Raw genomic sequence first — 19,200 nt, forward strand, 5'->3', positions numbered from 1 at the left:
TACACGTGTACCAACAGCTCCGTTGATGAACATATTTTTATTTCAGCACGAAAATGAAGAGAAGAATTTTGAGCCAAAAGGATTCATATCATAAACAGAATTTAGTAGCTGTTGTCATTTTTTATCTGTTAGTGTTTAAAATGCAAGGTGTTAAAAGAAAATGATTCAGGTTTAAGGGCAGGTAGTACTAGCAAAATAGAGGAAAGTGTCCTAATAATCATAGGTTGAAAAATTAATATTGTCGAAGTTATGAGGACAATTATTTATTTCACTTAAAGCAAGCGACCTACTCGCTTCTGGTGCTTATAAAGTTTATAGAAGGTTTTCTACATGTCTTCTTCCTATTTTTAAGCACGTTTGATGTCTTCATTTCACAGAATTGCAAATTTTTTCAAAACTTTTGTTCTAACTATTTAGCAGGCATTTTTATATTCTCTGATGTAATTTGTTTATGTTATTTATTAGTGAAGAGTACACTATGCTCTTAAAAAATGCCCATAAAGAAACATCCAGGGGATTTAAATTAGAACGAGGAGGTCACATGAGACTGGTCCGCTCTAACCAATCCATCTTTCACTAAAAGACCTATTTAAATGTTGTCGAACGTTGAGTGCAAGAGCGAGGAGACTTTCTTCAGGGTTTTCTTTAAAACATGGTATTCTCTTCATCGATAAATGATATAGGTAAATTACATCGGAGAATACAGAAGCGATTAAGTTTCTTTAAAACACCCTGTGTAGACACCAAATTCCAATCCTATTGGTACATGTATGCACTATCCTTTTCAATAAATCATTTTATTTCTGTCACTAAAAATTTTCAATTTGACTTTGAAACAACTGACCTTTGTCTTACTTCCGATTTGGGGAAAAATATTTATTAGGTCTGTGTATAAGTTCTTGGGGTTATGTTTGGATGGCACTGTAATTTGAATACGGAAACTTTTCAACTAGGTTATGTTTTACATTAGTGCTGTTGTTGTTGGTTAACTTGAATTCGAGCTTACAAATAACAGTTCGTATTTGTTTACTTGAACACATTTTTAACTTAATTGAAAATGGAGATGGAAAAGATGCATATTCGACACTGCATGCTGAATTATTTTTATCGCGGAAAAAGTGTCGCTGAAACAAGTAGTAATTATTTGCGAGGCCTATGGTGAGCGTACTATATCTGAAAGTACGTGCCAATCCTGGTTCCAAAGGTTTCGAAGTGGAAATTTCGATGTTAATGACAAACTTCGCTCTGGATGACCTCAAAAGATGAAAGACGAGGATTTGGAAGTTTTACTCGCTGAAAATGCAGCTCAATCGTCGTGGAGCTCGCGAAACATCTTGCCGTTAATCATACAACAGTATTTCAATCTTTACATGCATTGGGAAAGATCCAGAAGGAAGGAAAGTGGGCCCCACATCACTATCAGAACGAGTTATTGGCAACCGGCTCAACACCTGCATCTCACTGCTTGCTCGATAAAAAAAAAAGAGTTTTTATGAAAAATAGTAACTAGAGATGAGAAATGGACTTATTATGATAACCCTAAACGTAAAAAGAAATGGTTAGATCCACGGCAACCTACTTCGACACAAAAGCGCAATATTCACGCGTATAAGATTCCTCATTTACATTTGGTGGGACCAGAAGGGCGTGTTATATTATGAACTGTTCAAACCTGGTGAAATGATTACTACAGAGTGTTACAGTCGCCAATTGTTCTGGTTGAACGAAGAAATTTAGAAAAGAAGGCCATGGACTGGAAAAAGAAATTGAAAAGTCATCTTGTTTCACGGAGACGCTCAGCCACATGTTGCTTCCGTGGCTAAGGACACCTTATTGGAACTTAAATGGGAAGTTCTATCATACCCGGCGTATAGTTCAGATTAGCCTCTTCAGATTTTTACCTATTTCGGTCAATGTAGGACCATCTCTCCTATGTGCGATTTAAAAATGAGATTGAAATACGAAAACGAGTCGATGAATTCATCTCATCGAAAGATGTGTCATTCTTTGATCGAGAAATCTATTTGTTGCCTGAAAAATGGTCCAAAGTTGTAACAAGCGAGGAAAAGTATTTCTAAACAAGTATGTATTGTTTTGTTAATATACATAAACTAAGTCGCCAAAAAAACCTAGGAACTTATGCATAGACCTAATATGTTCAAGGACGAAAAGAGAGAATCCTGTTTGTAGGTCAAAGATAGGCTATTTTCACGAATATTTTTTCGGAAAGCGGACGATTGATTTCAAACTTGATAGTAACAAATAATAATATATATTTAACTTATAAGAATGAATTTTTAAGGTGTTATATGAATAATAATGTTACACAAAAGATACATAAAAAATAACGTGATATGTTTAAGCGTGCGCCATTTCATGGCTCCCAAAAAATCTCGAGATACGATGAACTGGGACAAAAACGCAAGTAAGATAATTAATTTACAAACTTGCTGCTATTGTCTGAACTAGGGAAGTAAAAAACAAACTATCTTTTCAATAATTTTAAGGCATTTAAAAAGTATATTTGAAAAATTGCTATAAAGATCGACGATTTTATATTAAAGATAAATATAAAAAATTTATAATTTTTAATTTCGCTAGTTCACACGATAGAGAAACATATTTCGAATGTGTAACTATATGCTGAAGTCGATCGATTCATTAGTTTGTCTCAAATCGTGGGAGTCAGTTAAAGCAAAGTCATTTCGAAAAAGACAAGTTTAAAGTTTCACGTATGTACTATTCAATCATATTTCTAATACTTATTAATACTCTAAGTTTCAGCTTAATCGGCAATTTTAGGTCCATATAATGAATTCTCCTCGACTTCATGAAACTCTTTTTTTATATTCATAGGTTTCGTAGGATTGTTTCTACAGCAATTGTATGATGAAACTTTGAAAGACCCAGTGAACGCTTTGATTTTGACTTGTGCACCGTTTCGAATAATAGACTGTAACTTGCGTAATTTTCTGAATTTTTCGATACGGATTGTAGAACGGATTCTTAACAATATGTATTTTCAGAAATAATAAAATGTAATAAAAAAAATCAATTTTTTAGCCTACGGGATTCCCCCCTAAAGGTCAAAGTACTCACGCTTCACATATTTGAAACAGCTTTGGATGGAAGGGCAAGAGGTGATTGAAAAAGTCTGCGTGTCATCAATTGTGCACGATGGGCGTCAAACACGCGATGTATAAACGCGGTCGAAGTCGGGGCGGTGTCGTTCGCGAAGTAGTACAATAAAGATCGATGAAAAATTCAGCTTCAAAAATACGCTCTCTTTCTCTCTTTCTTCCTTTTTTCTTTCTCTATCCGGAAGCGCACGCTTCTGCGAATTGTTTGCGTTCCACTGGCCTGCGGCAAATTTTTCAAAACTATATTAAAACGCGAATAATTTTCGCTGCCTATAAAAATGCACGCGGCCTTTGATCCTCGTATGAACGACTTGCGGTTTATTTGTCCGCTGCAAAATTTTCGTACGGTGGACTCGACCGTGCTTTTGTGAATGAAAAAGAAGAAAAAACCAATCGAAGATATAAAAATGCAGTGCAGCTCAGCAGTGTACTTCGATAAACGGCGGGGAAGAAGAAAAACTTGGCGCGCGCCCGGGAAAGAGTGACCCAAAAAAGGGCCCTTTTTTAGCTCGTTTTAGACTTCTTGATTTTTTAAGTAAATCATATACCAAATGTTACCTTATAATGAGGTATGAATCCTCGCAAATTTTTATCTTGAGGTGACAATTGGTTTCTGAGATAGAAAGGGTCAAAGTTCATCAGCGTATGTCCTTAAAGCGTATGTTCTTAAAAGCAGTGTTCTTGACATTTTGAAAACTGAAAATAACGTATCCTAAGATTTTTTAATCGCTAATTACGAATTTAAAATCAAATTTCTTCAAAAGAAAAATTCAAGATGGCTGATCCAATATGGCGGACCTCATCTAAAAAATATATTCAATTATTATGATGTTTGGTTTAATGGCTCAAGATAAGAAAATCATTTTTTTCATCAACAGTCTGCCATATTGGATCAGGTATTTTGAATTTCTAAAATCTAACTTGACATTAGCCATCAGCGCCTGAAAAAACCCAGGATAAGTATTCTTGAACCACTAAACTAAACGCTATAGTACTTAAATGTATTTTTTGTGACAAGGTCCGCTATATTGGATCAGCCATTTTGAATTTCTCTTTGACTTGAAATTCGACTTGTAGAAAACAACCTCCAGATAGATAATACTGTGCCATTAAAATGGATTTCACGATGTAGATATTATTTTTTGTGATAAGGTCCGCCATATTGGATCAGCCACCCCGAATTTCTTTTTTGAAGAAATTTGACTTTAGATTCGTAATTAGCGACCTAAAAAATCTTGGGATATGTTATCTTTCAAAGTGTCTTCAAAGGGTTTTCAAAGTGTCAAAGACACTGTGCTTTGAAGAATATAAGCTTTATCGCTAATGAACTTTGACCCTTTCTATCTCAGAAACCAATTGTCCTCAAGATAAAAATTTGCGAAGATTCACACCTCATTATAAGGTAACGTTTGACATAGGATTCACTTAAAAAATCGAGGGCCCCAAAATGGGTTAATTTTTGGGTTACTCTTTATTTGTTGTGTCGCGATCGAATGCACGAACGCTTTAACCCGTTAACGTCCAAACGGATGACTTTTTGGATATTTTTTCGCTCAAAGAATTCATCATGTTCTTCAAAAAATTCAACCCAAAGTTTTTCTTGCGAAGAATTTCATGCTCTTTCAAACTCCGATGTCATTTTTTTCGAAAAATCAATTCTAAAATTGTTATAAACGATTTTTTCGAAAAAAAAGTAAATTTCCACTGACAGATTCTTTTCAATCAACGATATCACATTGAAACTGCTTGAGTTCAACCTTAGGGAGCAAATTTCTTGCGTCCATGGACCCTAAACTTCAAGATCAGTGACTGAGTTTTTCAAAATTCAACATGGCGCCGACTAAAATGGTGCTCTAAAGCTAAAAAATTAGACCGAATTTTTTTACGCGAGGAAAGGGAATAGTTGAATTAAAAATGTTTCAGTATCAATCGAATGATACTTCTATATGTTTTTTGGGTCGCTGATTGCAAATCCGAGATCAGATTTGCAAATTTCAATATGGCGGATCCAAGACGGCGGTATATATCGCTGAAATTTCGAAAAATATGGTTGAAACTCTATACCAGAAGATTATTGAGGGCTGTTCATCCTTAATCGAGATATATGGAATAGTTCCCAACAAAAGTTGTTGAGTAGCTTCGACATATCTCATAAAAAATAAAGCCAACAATTTGCTATCGCATAAAATTGAGACTGTCGCAGCCAAAAGAAATTGCTCGAATTTTTCTAAGTGTTCTTCAAGGACTCAAAAATTCTGTTGATTGTCAAGTCTATCAATGTTTGAAATGTTTTCAGATTTTTCATAAGTAAGCTCCATGAGTTTTCATAAATAAATATCTCTAAATTCTCAAAAAAAATTAAAAAAGAAAATAAAAAGAAAACAAAAATAAAAAAAACTAAAAAAAGACTCTCACAGATGTCGACCTCCTCGTGGTAAAAGTCGGGCAACGGCGATGTAATTATCGACGGCTAACAGACATCACAATAATGTTATTGAACTTACGGGTCAGAGTCAGTTCTCAACAATTTTTGTTGAAAACTATTCCATATATCTCGATTGAGGATGAGCAGCCCTCAATAACCTTCTGGTATAGAGTTTTAGCCATATTTTTCGAAATTTCAGCGATATATACCGCCGTCTTGGATCCGCCATATTGAAATTTGCAAATCTGATCTCGGATTTGTAATCAGCGACCCAAAAACATATAGAAGTATCATTCGATTGATACTGAAACATTTTTAATCCAACTATTCCCTTTTTTCGCGTAGAAAAAAAATCGATCGAATTTTTTAGCTTTGAGCACCATTTTGGTCGACGTCATATTGAATTTTGAAAAACTCAGTTACTGATTTTGAAGTTTGGGGTCCATGGACGCAAGAAATTTTCTCCCTAAGGTTGAGCTCAAGCAGTTTCAATGTGATATCGTTGATTGAAAAGAATCTGTCAGTGGAAATTTACTTTTTTTTCGAAAAAATCGTTTATAACAATTTTGGAATTGATTTTTCGAAAAAAATGACATCGGATTCTGAAAAAGCACGAAATTCTACGTAAGAAAAACTTTGGGTTGAATTTTTTGAAGAACTAAAACATGATGAATTCTTTGAGCGGAAAAGTCTCCAAAAAATCGTCCGTTTGGACGTTAACGGGTTAACGAAGTTTCGCCAAGTTATATCCCGCGGTGCGATCGACACACAAATCTGATTTGCGCGTCCATGTGGATTTCATAAGCTCGCCTAGACGGCGCGCGTGAAAGTAGCCGTTACCGAACTCAATTACACGATGCGCTGCACGATGCACTATGTGCAAAGGGGCAGAACAAGGCCGAGACAAGTTCGAGTGGAAAAACAAACGTGCGCTATTATCCGCAAATTTCCCTGCAATCTCGGGCTTGCCAGAATTCTTGCAAATTTTCATTTTATACACACACACGCGCGCGCGCACGCGCACACACATTACGAAGTTTACAACGTGAGTACGTGGGTGCTTGTAAAAGTTAGTCGGATTTTTAAATATATTTATTTATTTGAATTAACAGTAAAAAAGCTATACTCTTTTGTTTTGATCAAAATATGCACCATCACTGCCATCTCTCCGGCAATTGTTTGATCTCATTTCTAAGAGAAAACGACACATCTCGAGATAATGAAATTATCGACTCATTTTCGGACTTCCTCGGCATTAGCAAATCGTGACCGCACTTGCTGTGTTGCATCGATCTAAACAAATGAAAATCAAGGGAGGTGATGTCTGGCGAACGAGCGTTTTTTTTCCGCAACAGTGTTTTTTTGGTTAAAATAAAGAAAAACATACAGTGACTTAATTTAAAAATATACGTGTGTAGACGTATTTTATCGGGTTCCATTTTTACTTATAATACTTATAATAAAAATTACTTATAATATTACTTATAATAAAAATGAGGTTATGTTGTTACTTAAGATGCTGTGGACAACGATCTTAAGATTGTGAATAAGCACCTTCTTATAAAGTTCTGTAAAAAAACAAAACTCAACTTGCAATAACTTTTACTTATTTGCAATCTGATGATCTTTTGCGGCATACTCACAAACTTTCGAAAAGTTTTCTTAAGCGCTTGAGTGGACATTTCTTGGATTTTCATGTCGTTTGAGAGAAACAAAGAGAGAAAGAGAGAAAGAGAGACAGAGAGAGAGAGAGAGAGAGAGAGAGAGAGAGAGAGAGAGAGAGAGAGAGAGAGAGAGAGAGAGAGGAGAAAGGGGAGGGAGAGGAGAGGTTGAAATAAAATACGGTCTTTCGACCTTTGTGCAACTTGCACGTATGCAAACGTCGAAATTTACGAACAAAGCTCCGGGCGGAGCGTTTGTGTTCAACTTGCAAACAGAAGCACGCACTTTCGCGTTGAAATGATCCCTCCGTGTTTGCTATTGCGTTACATCCAGTCAGAGATCGAACTGTGATCAAACTGCGAGCGCGCGTCTCTGTGAACGGCGCTTTATTATTTAATCTCTTAACTGTGTTAATGATGGAAATATCCACGGAAAGAAAAGTGGCCCAAACTGTTGATGTCGGAGATATCCATGCCTTCCAAAAAAAAGAAATAATTGAAACAGGATACTATATTTTTATGTTTTCGGGGTTGTTGAATTCAAATCCGAAGTGAAAATTGCGAAATTCAAAATAGCGGATCTAACATGTGGAATGAAAATTCGAACCATCACTCGATTTGCATAAAAATCGGAATTCAAAGGTTTCTGAAGCTGTTGATTTCAAATTTGAAATAAAAATTCATGAATTCAAAATGGCGGCCTCGAAAAACTCTCAATAAAAATTGACAATCAGATTTTAGATATTTGGCACTCCATAGATTGAATTCGTCAGTTTGAATTTGAAAACTTTGATCTGAAATTCAGATTTAGCGACTCAACCAACCCCCACGAAGTATTTTGTTTATAATTTAATTAACTCCATTGCCAATATCACTTTGAGCGCATACAAATTTTTGTCGCCCAACAGTTAAGGAGTTAAAGGGACTTGTCTCTGCGATGATCATAATCTAAGCTTGTAAAGGATCGTGAATAATTGGATGTTATCGAATCGTGTGCAATTGGTGATTATCACGGATGCATCATGTATAATTCCGAGGTAAAAATTGCGAAATTCAAAATAGCGGATCTAACATGTGGAATGAAAATTCGAACCATCACTCGATTTGCATAAAAATCGGAATTCAAAGCTTTCTGAACATATTGATTTCAAATTTAAAATAAAAATTCATGAATTCAAAATGGCAGCCTCGAAAAATCCTCAGTAAAAATTGACAATCAGATTTTAGATACTTGGTGCTCCATAGATTGAATTCGTCAGTTTGAATTTGGAAACTTTGATTTGAAATTCAGATTTAGCGACTCAACCAACTCCCACGAAGTATTTTGTTTATAATTTAATTAACTTCATTGTCAAGATTATTTTGGGCGCATACAAATTTTTGTCACTCAATAGCTAAGGGATTAAAGGGATACTTGTCGTTGCGATGATCATAACCTAAGGTCGTGAGGGATCGTGAATAATCGGGTGTTATCAAGTCGTGCACAATTGATGATTATCACGGATGTATCGTGTATAGTCCAGATTATCTAAGACGTATCGTATGTAATCAGAGATTATATCGAAGATGGATCACGTACAATATAATCAAAGATTGTATCGGAGGTATTAGGCACCCGTCATATTGCGTTCTTTTTTCGCTATTGGCTGATTTATTTATCGTTGGGGGATTAAATTTTTATTTCACGGAATTTTTTCTCACTTTCTCGAGATTGATAGCTACTTATTGACAGTGTGCCGGACGTTGTCGATCTAGAATCACGCAGCAACGTGATTTTACCCTCCAACACTAGACGTCTACGCGTGCTTTGACATGTTAAATGTGATAGCCCGGTGCAAGCGAACATCCACTGTGCAAATGTATCTCTGCGACGTTACGTGCGTCGCGGTTACGACCGCAAATAAAACGATAACGGATCCTTTCTCATGCCCGTAGTTGACTTTTCCTTAACTATTGTTTGAACTCTGATTATCGGGTTCGAAGTCACGGGAGAAGAAATTTCAGAGAATTGAGTTCCGAGATTGTAAATGGCAAGCGAAACATCACTACCGAGTTCGTTTCGGGCGCGAGTTTTAACTTTGGAGAAAATTTAATTAGAAAGTTTAAGATATAAACAGCCAGAAGCTAAGAAGTAGCATTCTCTGAACTCTCGTTAAATTGCCGTTACGTAAGGATCGACTCGTCAAATATGTCACGCACATACACACCCACACCCACACACACACACACACACACGTGCGTACACGTGCGCACACAGAAAGCCGTTATCATTAATCGCGTTGAAAATCATTATTAAGATCATATGAAAGTCGCAACATTAATAACAAATATCTTGAGGCACTCGGAGTGACAGGACATCAGCGTGACACTTTTGGACGAAATGAGAGATAATCAGATTCTATCGATCACCAACCTGTTAATTCGACGCGTGCAGCGAAGTCGCGGAGTTACTTCCTAAACGCGTTAATGCGAACGCAAACCGTTTGACGCGGCAATCATGCGACTTGTACAAATAAACTTCGTGCAGTTTGGAAATTGCCACATCACCAAACACAGAGAGACCCACACACACATACACGCGCGCGCTCACTCTTTCTCCTTCTTCTCTCTATCTCTCTCGCTCTTCAATTGTACAGAAAGGACCAACTACAAATGCGACAGCGAACAATTGAGGAATCCGCTCGCGCACCGAAACAAGGCCGCGCGCGTTGATTGTTGCAATCTTCTAAACAACAATACCGTACACATAATGGAAAATAACAGCAATAATAGTGCAATGATGCAAACGATACCCAAAATTCCAAGCATACACACACAGAGAGAAAAGCGAGAGAGAGAGAGAGAGAGCGCTACTACACATCTAAAGAGAAGCCTTGTGCGCCGGTGGGACTTGAATTGGAAGTAACAGTGCACGAACATCGACGACGCTCCCAACAGAGAGTGTACTAACGTTTCCTTCAGCATCGATCGATCAATTTCCAGCTTTGGCCGTGTTAACGATCGCGTGGCGAACGCGAGCGAACGGAAGGAAGCGCGGCGGCGGTGACGAGCAGCATCTCCCCGTGCACGTATGTATCGATATCGAGCTACGTCGGCGCCGTCGGCGAGTCAGCTGCTAGACCGGCCTCGTTGTCTGCACTCGCTAGACATACTCGGCGAGAGGACGTGGCACTCACGTAAGCAAACACAGATCACGCAAGATAAAAATGCAGAGAGAGAGAGAGAGAGAGAGAGAGAGAGAGAGAGAGAGAGAGAGAGAGAGAGAGAGAGAGAGAGAGAGAGAGAGAGAGAGAGAGAGAGAGAGAAAGAGAAGGAGAAAGGCCGAGACGCGGGAACTCTGTCGCCGGTCCGAAACTTGGCGCTCGCGCTTCGAGAGGATCGCACGTTCCGCGGGAGCGAGAATTCGGAGCAGCCCGTGGTCGCGGTCGCGGTCGGCGCACGAGTGCCGCGGCAGAAGAGTCGACGTGTTCCCCGAGCGCCGGTTTCCACGGCGTCGCGGCTGCCGCTGGCTGGATCGCAAGCGCCAAGCGGCCGCTTCGCGGCCGCGCGTGTCGTCGCGTCTGCGCCCGGAAGAGCTTCGCGGAGCGCGTGCCATGTGCGTGAGCCCTATCTACAATGCGCACGTGTATGTGAGAGGGCGAGACGTGACGGCCGTGGCGAGGGTAGAAACGCGATGTACGTAATAAAGCAGCCGCCGCTTTGTGCGACTCGCCGTGCCGGTCGACTTCCTGAGGGCGGAGGATGCATTGGAAAACAGGACGACGGAGAACGGAGCGGGCGAGGCGTCGGAGTGGCCGGAATTTTGTGCGATTAACCCTCTGCGAGGGCCATAATAACTTCGAAGTCACGTACTCTGCTACATCGATATTCTTGACTCAGATTATACAGGGTGTTTCAGACCACCCGGCCGCCCCTTTTGTTTCGGGTTGGTGCTAGGAAGTTGATGGGAATACAACTTAAAAATTTTTAATATCAACATGGGGCGATACGACATCGCTGGATAGAGCTTAAAAAAGATAACTTGTGCTTGAAAAAAATTTGATATCATGCAGATATGAAAAGATAATTATAGATGTTCGAAATGTCGGCCACCTTGACGAAGACATCTTTCCATCCTTTGTCTCACATTTTGGCCGTGTTAACGATCGCGTGGCCAACGGCTCTCAGGACTTTCGCAGGATGCATCGCGTAGTGACTGATATTCCTTTTGATACTTTGAACATCTGTGGCTATCTTTTCATTTCCGAGGGATATTACATTTTTTTTCAAGCAATAGTTGTTTCTTTTTTCTAAAAGCTTTATCTAATGAGATCCTTATTGGTCTATGTTGCTATTAAAAATTTTCAAGTTGCTTTCTGTTTCCGGTATTTTCGAGGGTTTTGCAAAAATGCAAATACCACCAGAAACTTCAGATAAACTTTTTTTGTAATAAAGTTTTGTGGTAAATGTTTTTTCAAAATTCCCAAAATAGCTTCTTTCCAAAATAAAAGGGATGGACGGGTGATCTGGAATACTCTATATATGTATATATAGATATGTATCTCATGGTATAATTCAAAAGTTATAAATTGTTACAAATCTTTTTAAAATAAAATCTTTGAAAATTGTAAATTAATTGTTAATTTATATTAAAATTGTTACTGATATCTTAGAAGCGTAATTTAATTTTGAGGGTTTTGCAAGATATGGCACTAATGTCAATTTTGTCGAAGACGTTCCAATCGCAGCTACTGTTTCTTAACGCTTTAATATTAATCCATGATATTTATTAACAATAAACGCAGTAAAAATCATGTTAATATTATCTTAAAAATGAAGCTCCCTAAAGAAATTTCATGCGTTATTTTTGTTTCATAATCAGAACAAAACAACAGCTGGAGGTTATAGAATTCTGATAGAAACTTATGGTGATATTGCTTCATCAATTAAGACATATGAATATTGCTTTAGACGATTCAAAGGTGGCGATTTCAATGTTAACGACAAAGATTGTTCGAGACAACCAAAAAAGTTTGAAAATGCAGATTTGCAAGTATTACTGTACGAAAATCCAGCACAATCCACTTCAGAATTTGCCAGAGCATTAAATGTTGATCGTCGATTAAATGTCGAACAGTCACTAAAAGTTTACGTGATAAGGGAAAGATTCACAAAGAAGAAAAATAGGTTCCACATCAATTATCGGAAAATGCCACTGCGAACCGCGGTTGAACATTTATATTTCATTGATCGCCAGACAAAAAATGAAGAGTTTTATTGAATATCGAATTGTTACTGGGAATGAAAAATGCATCTATTTCGATAATCCCAAACGAAAAAGGTCGTTGGGGTTGATCTAGCCAACTAGCGACATCCACTTCGAGGCGCAATATTCACGGTTTAAAAGTATTGCTGTATATTTTATAGGATTAAAAAGGTGTTGTGTACTATGAACTATTAATGCGAATTAAACTGTCACCACTGATCGTTGCCGACAACAATTATATAAATTGAAGCGAGTATTGAACCAAAAACGATCATCAATTACGTGTAAATGACGCGAAGTGATTCTTCTTCGTGACAATGCTCGCATGTTGTATTATCAGCGAAGCAAATGCTATTAGAGTTGGAATGAGAAATCTTATTGCACTCCGCGTATTCTCCAAACATTGTTTCATCCGATTATTACTTGTTCTGACCGATGCAATATGCTCTAGAGGATACACACTTTCATAACTTCGAGCAAGTGCGAAAATTTGTTGAAAATTGGATCAACTCCAAAGAAGAATCTTTTTATTATCGTGGAATCCATCTCTTGCCAGAAAGATGAGGATAAGTTGTAGAAAACGAAGGAAAATATTTAGATGAAGGTATTCGTTCATTATCTTGTTTAAGTAAATCAGTTTTTGAAAAAAAAATCTTCAAAACTAGATCACACTAATAAAATAATGATTGTTAAAATTATATGTTAATCTTTATATCTGAAGGTTAATATTTGCTGGTGTCACGTTACATAATTCTTTTTATACTCACGAAAGAAAATTAAGTTGTAGAGGGTTAACTCTTTGTATGACAGTAATAGCTATACTTACCACCTTTTTCTCTTTCGTTTTTATCGTTTACAGTTTAACGAAAATAAGTATGATCTCACATTTTTTCTGGTATATTAAAATTTACTTTACATATTTTTCCTAGTTTTTATATGCGATTATTCATTTTTAATTATTTACAAGCAAATAAAATTGAAAGAGAGCGATTAAAAACAGGAATTTATAATTTCGTGGAAAGTATTTAAGAGATCGGAGGCTAAAAATTTTGCTGAATATTCTTCACATGTGTCAAAATGTAATATATATTTTCTCCAGAATTTTTCGCACACTGGATTCTATGTATGAACAAATTATCTGAATGAATTTCGTCAATCTGACATGAAATCCGAACGGTCTGAGAAATCTTTGTACCGTGTATCTGATTTACAATTATTCAAACTTTTTTTCAGACTAATTTATTATATAGTAGCTATATTGAATCTGCCATTTTGAATTTTTTAAATCTAACTTTAGATTTGTAATCAGCAAGCTAAAAGACATAGACATGTAAGATTTCGCAAAAATCCATCAGGTAGAAAAAATATTCCACATAAAGGGTTAAGCGTGAAGGACGCTCGAGGAGCAAGTTGCGAGAAAAGAGGGATGATTATTTTCCGAAGAGACGGTGTATGAGAAGGCGATGTGCCGAGGGAAGAAGAGGGGAGACGCGCAAGATAAACATTCGCGAAGCAGACGATAATTGGACGCGCTCAGACTTCAAGAAATGAATTATAAGGATACGGTGTAAAATGGGGGAGGGAGAGAGGGTGATAAGGGGACTATATCGCGGAGGGTGATAAGGCAAAATGTAAGATAAATATTCAGGCGCTTCGTACGTGTGATTTTCGCGGCGCTTCGGGGTTGAGGAGATAGAAGTGCAAGAGAACGACGTGGAAGGGAGGCGGAATGAGTGACGAGCGAGATAAATGAAATATCCACACACGCGGCGTTTTGTATAAATTATGTACCCTCTACGAGACCCGGGAGATACTGCGACCTTGGGATAACATGGTAGACGGGGGGAAGCTTGAGATAGGAAAGCACATCAGACAATCGCTCGGACTTTTTATACGCGATGTGGCTTTTCTTAACGACCCTAAGACTGCGTAGGGAGAATCCTGCCACCTACCTATTCTCAGGTCCTTCTATACCTGAGATCTATCCGTCTCCGAGACGCACCGAACGCGAGATTATTCCGAGCTATCCGATTCGAGCTGCAGACGCAGCTCTACTCATCGCTGCGAAGGGAGGCGAACGGACAGGCTGTTTTCTTAATGTCACGCTGACGACATTGTACCATCTGCCGCTGGCGAGCGTTTGCAGTATCGAACCATGTTGGAAACCGAGCAGTATAACCGACATCCTTCACCTTTATACATGTCGTTTTACTTCCACGCGCAACCGTCTCTGATTCGATAAAGAATTATATTTAATTCAATAATGCCCAATTTCTTCACCTCTGGATAAGTTGACAATAACTTTATCCATAAGATATCTGCCCGAATCGGTTTTCTTCATCTTTGTAAAGTTTGTATCCGGCAGATAAACTTATCCGGTACTTGAAGTAATGGATGAAGTAATATCTGATAAATATTGATTTCAATGTCCTGACATAATCTAAAAATTACAGTAATACGTAATCTTTGCTATTGCTGTTGCTGTTTTTAGGAAAACACAACATGGATTTGTCACTCATGAACATTAATATTTCTGAATCTGATGATGATAATGGTGAAGAAGAATTTGAAAAAAAAGACTCTATACAATAAGAAATAAATCGAACAATTTTCAAGTATGGGATGGCACAGAATTTTTCGAACGATTTGAAAAAGGATACAGTGCTCGAATTATTATATGCAATTGAAGATCGATTGTTAATACTGTGGAAATTACTTTAATTAGTTAACACTAGCCCGGAAAAGAATATGTCGCTGACAGAATATGGTGATTTATAGTAAATTTCTAATACATTTTGTGTCAAAAGCTAGTAATATGAAGAATAGTTATCTGTTACGTAGATACGTAACCAGAGATTTCAATGAAGAAAACGAATTTTTAGTTATCTGAGAGGATGTCTTTATCTGGAAGATAGCTGTTGGGAGGTGTGAAGAAACCAGGCATAAGAACACGCTCGTCGTTATTGTCGCATGCCACACAGATGTGCCACAGATATGATTAATTTAATTACATCTGACAAGTCTCATTAATATTTAGAGATTTCATGCTACTTATTACCAATTAAATACAAATTAAATTTAGCTAAATTACTATTATCGTTGTTGTTGTCGTTATTATTATTAACTGTGAAGCAGAAGGTGGTATTATAGCTCTTCATTCATATTTTGTACAATAGCTTCGTCAATAATCAATATTTTAAAGTGAGAATTGAATGATTACATTTGTCACGGTGTTGTTGAATCGATTATAGACTCAAATTTACGTAATGTTTATTACTTAGGATGTTATTTATCAAAATGTGGCAACGCATAATGGAGCATAATCGGCGAGAAAATGGAGTGATAATGTGGCTTCTCACTAAAACTGATACAAAAAATTGATTTTGTTTAAAATAACACAAGTGTTTAGTTACGAAATTATACATTTATTCAAATTAAACTCTTAGGAGTGGAATAGTAATGAATATAACTGCGAATTCTTAATGTGGATATTGACTTACTTGTTGGGAAATACAATTTGCCAGAAAGAAACTAATGTAGTGCAAACATGAGTGCAACATGAGTGCACTACAGATTAGAATCGACTTGCCGAATAATAAATAATAAACTTTGATATAATCTCACAAAAGAGACAGCATTTACCAATACTTTTATGGGGCCACATTAGCAAAATGTTATACTATATCATTTAACTTTGCATGACTTGAAAGATGTACAGCCGAATATAAAATATCAGGTATAATATAACAAATAAAATATAACAAAAAAAAATATATAACAAACAATAAAATAAAATAAAATATAACAAACAAAATACTCAATTAAATAAATATACTCATGTGACAATATGTTCAAGTTTCAAAATAATGAGGAGAGATGTCTAATTAAATGCTGAAATGTACCTTGAAAAATATTTCGAAATGCTCGAAAATAAAAATGTGTTATAAAAAGTGCTAGTTATTGTGTATTAATATATATACGATTTGATTAAAAAACTTTTCTAAATGAAATGATGCTTTTCTCTCGTGAGGACATACATATAAGAAATACATTTTAATACAATTCGAGACAAATCGATGGCTGATTTCGCATGACATGACGAGGACTAAAGTTCAAGGCGAGATCAAAATTATTATCAATTTTAGCAGTCATCCACTCTTCGCTCCGCGAAATTTATATTGAATCAGCCATATAAAGACACGTTCTAGATGAGAATACATGTGTATGTGCATAAAAACTGTCGACACCATGTTGACAAACATATTTTTTGAAAGTTCAGAATAGAGATTATCCACTTTTTCAACCGTTGTTTATTTGATATCTTATATATAACTGCTTCAATTAAGAAAATTAAATTCAATCATTATGTGTTTTTTACGTGATAATTACATACTCATCGTTTAAAATAGAGAAAATTCACAAAATAATCAAAACTCTTCATTTAAACCAGTATGGAAATTGAGCTTTAAGTACGAGGGTAGTTTCAGAAGTACCTGATCTAACAAAGAAAACACAAAAAATTTGGGAAAAAATATCTTTATTTCTCTAGATAGTCTCCTTTTAGCTCAATACACTTTTCCCAACGATGTTCAATAGCTTCGATACCCTGTTTATAGTGGGAATCGTCGAGCTCCTCAAAATAGCCATCAACCGCAGACTCCACCTCTTTATTGTTGGCAAATCTTTTACCACCGAGTCATTTTTTCAAGTTTGGAAACAGAAAATAATCCCAGGAGGCTAAATCTGGCGAATAGGGTGCGTGAGGAAACAATTCGAACTTTAACTCATTGATTTTGACCATCGCGATAACGGATGTGTGAACTGGTGCATTGTCTTGATGAAACAAAACTTTCTTTTTCGCCAAATGCGGCCGTTTTTTCTTGATTTCATCACTCAAATGCTGCAATAAGTTCGCATAATACTCGCCGTTGATTGTTTTTCCTTTCTGAAGATAATCAATGAAAATTATCCCATGATAAGAAGGAGGGCGTACTAGGTGGCGACGGGAACGCCGTGCGTTCGGGACCTGCATCTCATTTTTCGTTCCGAGGAGAGAAAAATATCGAGAGCGCGGTAGTCGCTAGACCGGGAATCGAACCCGGGTCTTTCGCTTGCCGGGCGACTGCTCTAGACCACTGAGCTATCTGACGCTCCACGCTCACGACACTCTCCCCTCCCCAGATAACGTTGAGAGATGTCGTTCGGAGGCGACATCTCTAGTGCTATCCCGAGCGCACGGCGACTACAGAGAGAGGCATTGTTACTTGTACCTGGTGGTACAAGCTGACAGTCTCTCAAAGTCAAAGGTTGCTATCCTTTTAAGACCTGCTGTCCATGTATGCCGGCCTCCACCGTTGCCCCTCCTTATCCGGTGCAAATAATAGAAATAAGCCCCGGGGTCGACGCCATATTTTGGCTGCCCCCGGGCGCTTGGACACGTTTTGCAACGCGCCGAAGGGGGATCCACCATGAAAGAAGGAGGGCGTACTAGGTGGCGACGGGACGCCACCTTGTGAAATTATCCCACGCGCATCCCAAAAAACTGACGCCATGACCTTGCCTGCAGATGGAACTGTCTTCGTCTTCTTTGGAGCTGATTCTCCCCTTTCAGTCCATTGTTTTAACTGTTCCTTCGTCTCAGGTGTGAAGTGGACCCATGTTTCATCCATGGTTATGAATCGACGCAAAAACTCGGCTTTATTGCTGTGAAACTTCACCAAACACTCGATTGAAACATCCTCACGATGCTGTTTTTGTTCCAATCGCGGCACCCATCTTGCGCACAGCTTTCTCATATCCAAATTTTCAGTCAATATGCGATGTACAGTATTTTTTGAAATGCCTACCATGTCTGCTAACTCACGCACTTTCAGTCGACGGTCATCCAATACCATTTTGTGGATTTTCTTCACCATTTCTGGCGTGGTTACCTCATTTGGTCGACCACTGCGATGTTCGTCTTGGCAGCTCGTATGGCCTCGTTTAAACTCTGCCACCCAATATTTTACTGTTGTAAACGAAGGAGCAGACTCCCCCAGAATAGAATCTAGCTCCGCTTTGATATTGGTTGGACTGAGGCCTTTCAAATGAAAGTATTGTGTCACATAACGACGACCAATTTTTTCCATGTTTATAAATTCACTGAGAGCGTTCACTATTGATGGCTGCCAAACAAATACTAAACAACGTAGCATCGTCAAACTTCAAACTTTATAAGGTTTATAAGGTTGGTACCTTTTACCATAGTCATTCTTTTCAAACAACCACCATCTATACGTCAGGTCAGGTACTTCTGGGACTACCCTCGTAGTCCCAATGAAAAATGACTTTGAAAGTCTAGAATTAGTGTGAATATTTCGTCTATTTGTATGAAATCTGGTAAACATCACGAAGCAATAGTAACAGCTGGAGATATTCTTGTTTTCAAACAAGCAAAGTTCATTAAAAGAGAGTAAGCTACATCTTTCGTAATATTTATAAATACATATTTATTTCTTTATATTAAACGACACGCAATTTTATTAATTTACTCCCCGCGTAAATTACTATCTGATGGAATAACTACCACGCAAAAAAGTAAAGTTTTATTGATTACAATTAATTGTGACATTGCACTGTGCGTTAATTGTACAATAAATACATAATCGATAGAGCGAAGAGCAAAGATGTTTCTATTCACAGTCATGGACTCTCAGAAGTCGTGGAAACTTATAAGATAAGATGCAGCAT

General features: G+C 37.5%; 1 protein-coding gene across 3 annotated transcripts in view; it reads right to left on the minus strand.

The window, feature by feature from the left end:
* LOC105184294 (serine/threonine-protein kinase 32A) overlaps positions 1 to 10,457 on the minus strand; it is a 66,003-nt gene extending 55,546 nt beyond the window's left edge. For 2 of the 3 annotated variants that reach the window (XM_011143001.3, XM_025297618.1), the window contains exon 1: positions 10,177 to 10,457. The gene's annotated coding sequence lies outside the window, so the exon portion shown is untranslated. The remainder of the gene's footprint in view (positions 1 to 10,176) is intronic. The other variant, XM_025297619.1, reaches the window with a different exon arrangement.
* Between the last annotated feature and the right edge of the window lie 8,743 nt (positions 10,458 to 19,200).

This window comes from Harpegnathos saltator, unplaced genomic scaffold (genome assembly GCF_003227715.2).
Source record: "Harpegnathos saltator strain DR-91 unplaced genomic scaffold, Hsal_v8.6 scaffold182, whole genome shotgun sequence".
NCBI classification, from domain to species: Eukaryota; Metazoa; Arthropoda; class Insecta; order Hymenoptera; family Formicidae; genus Harpegnathos; species Harpegnathos saltator.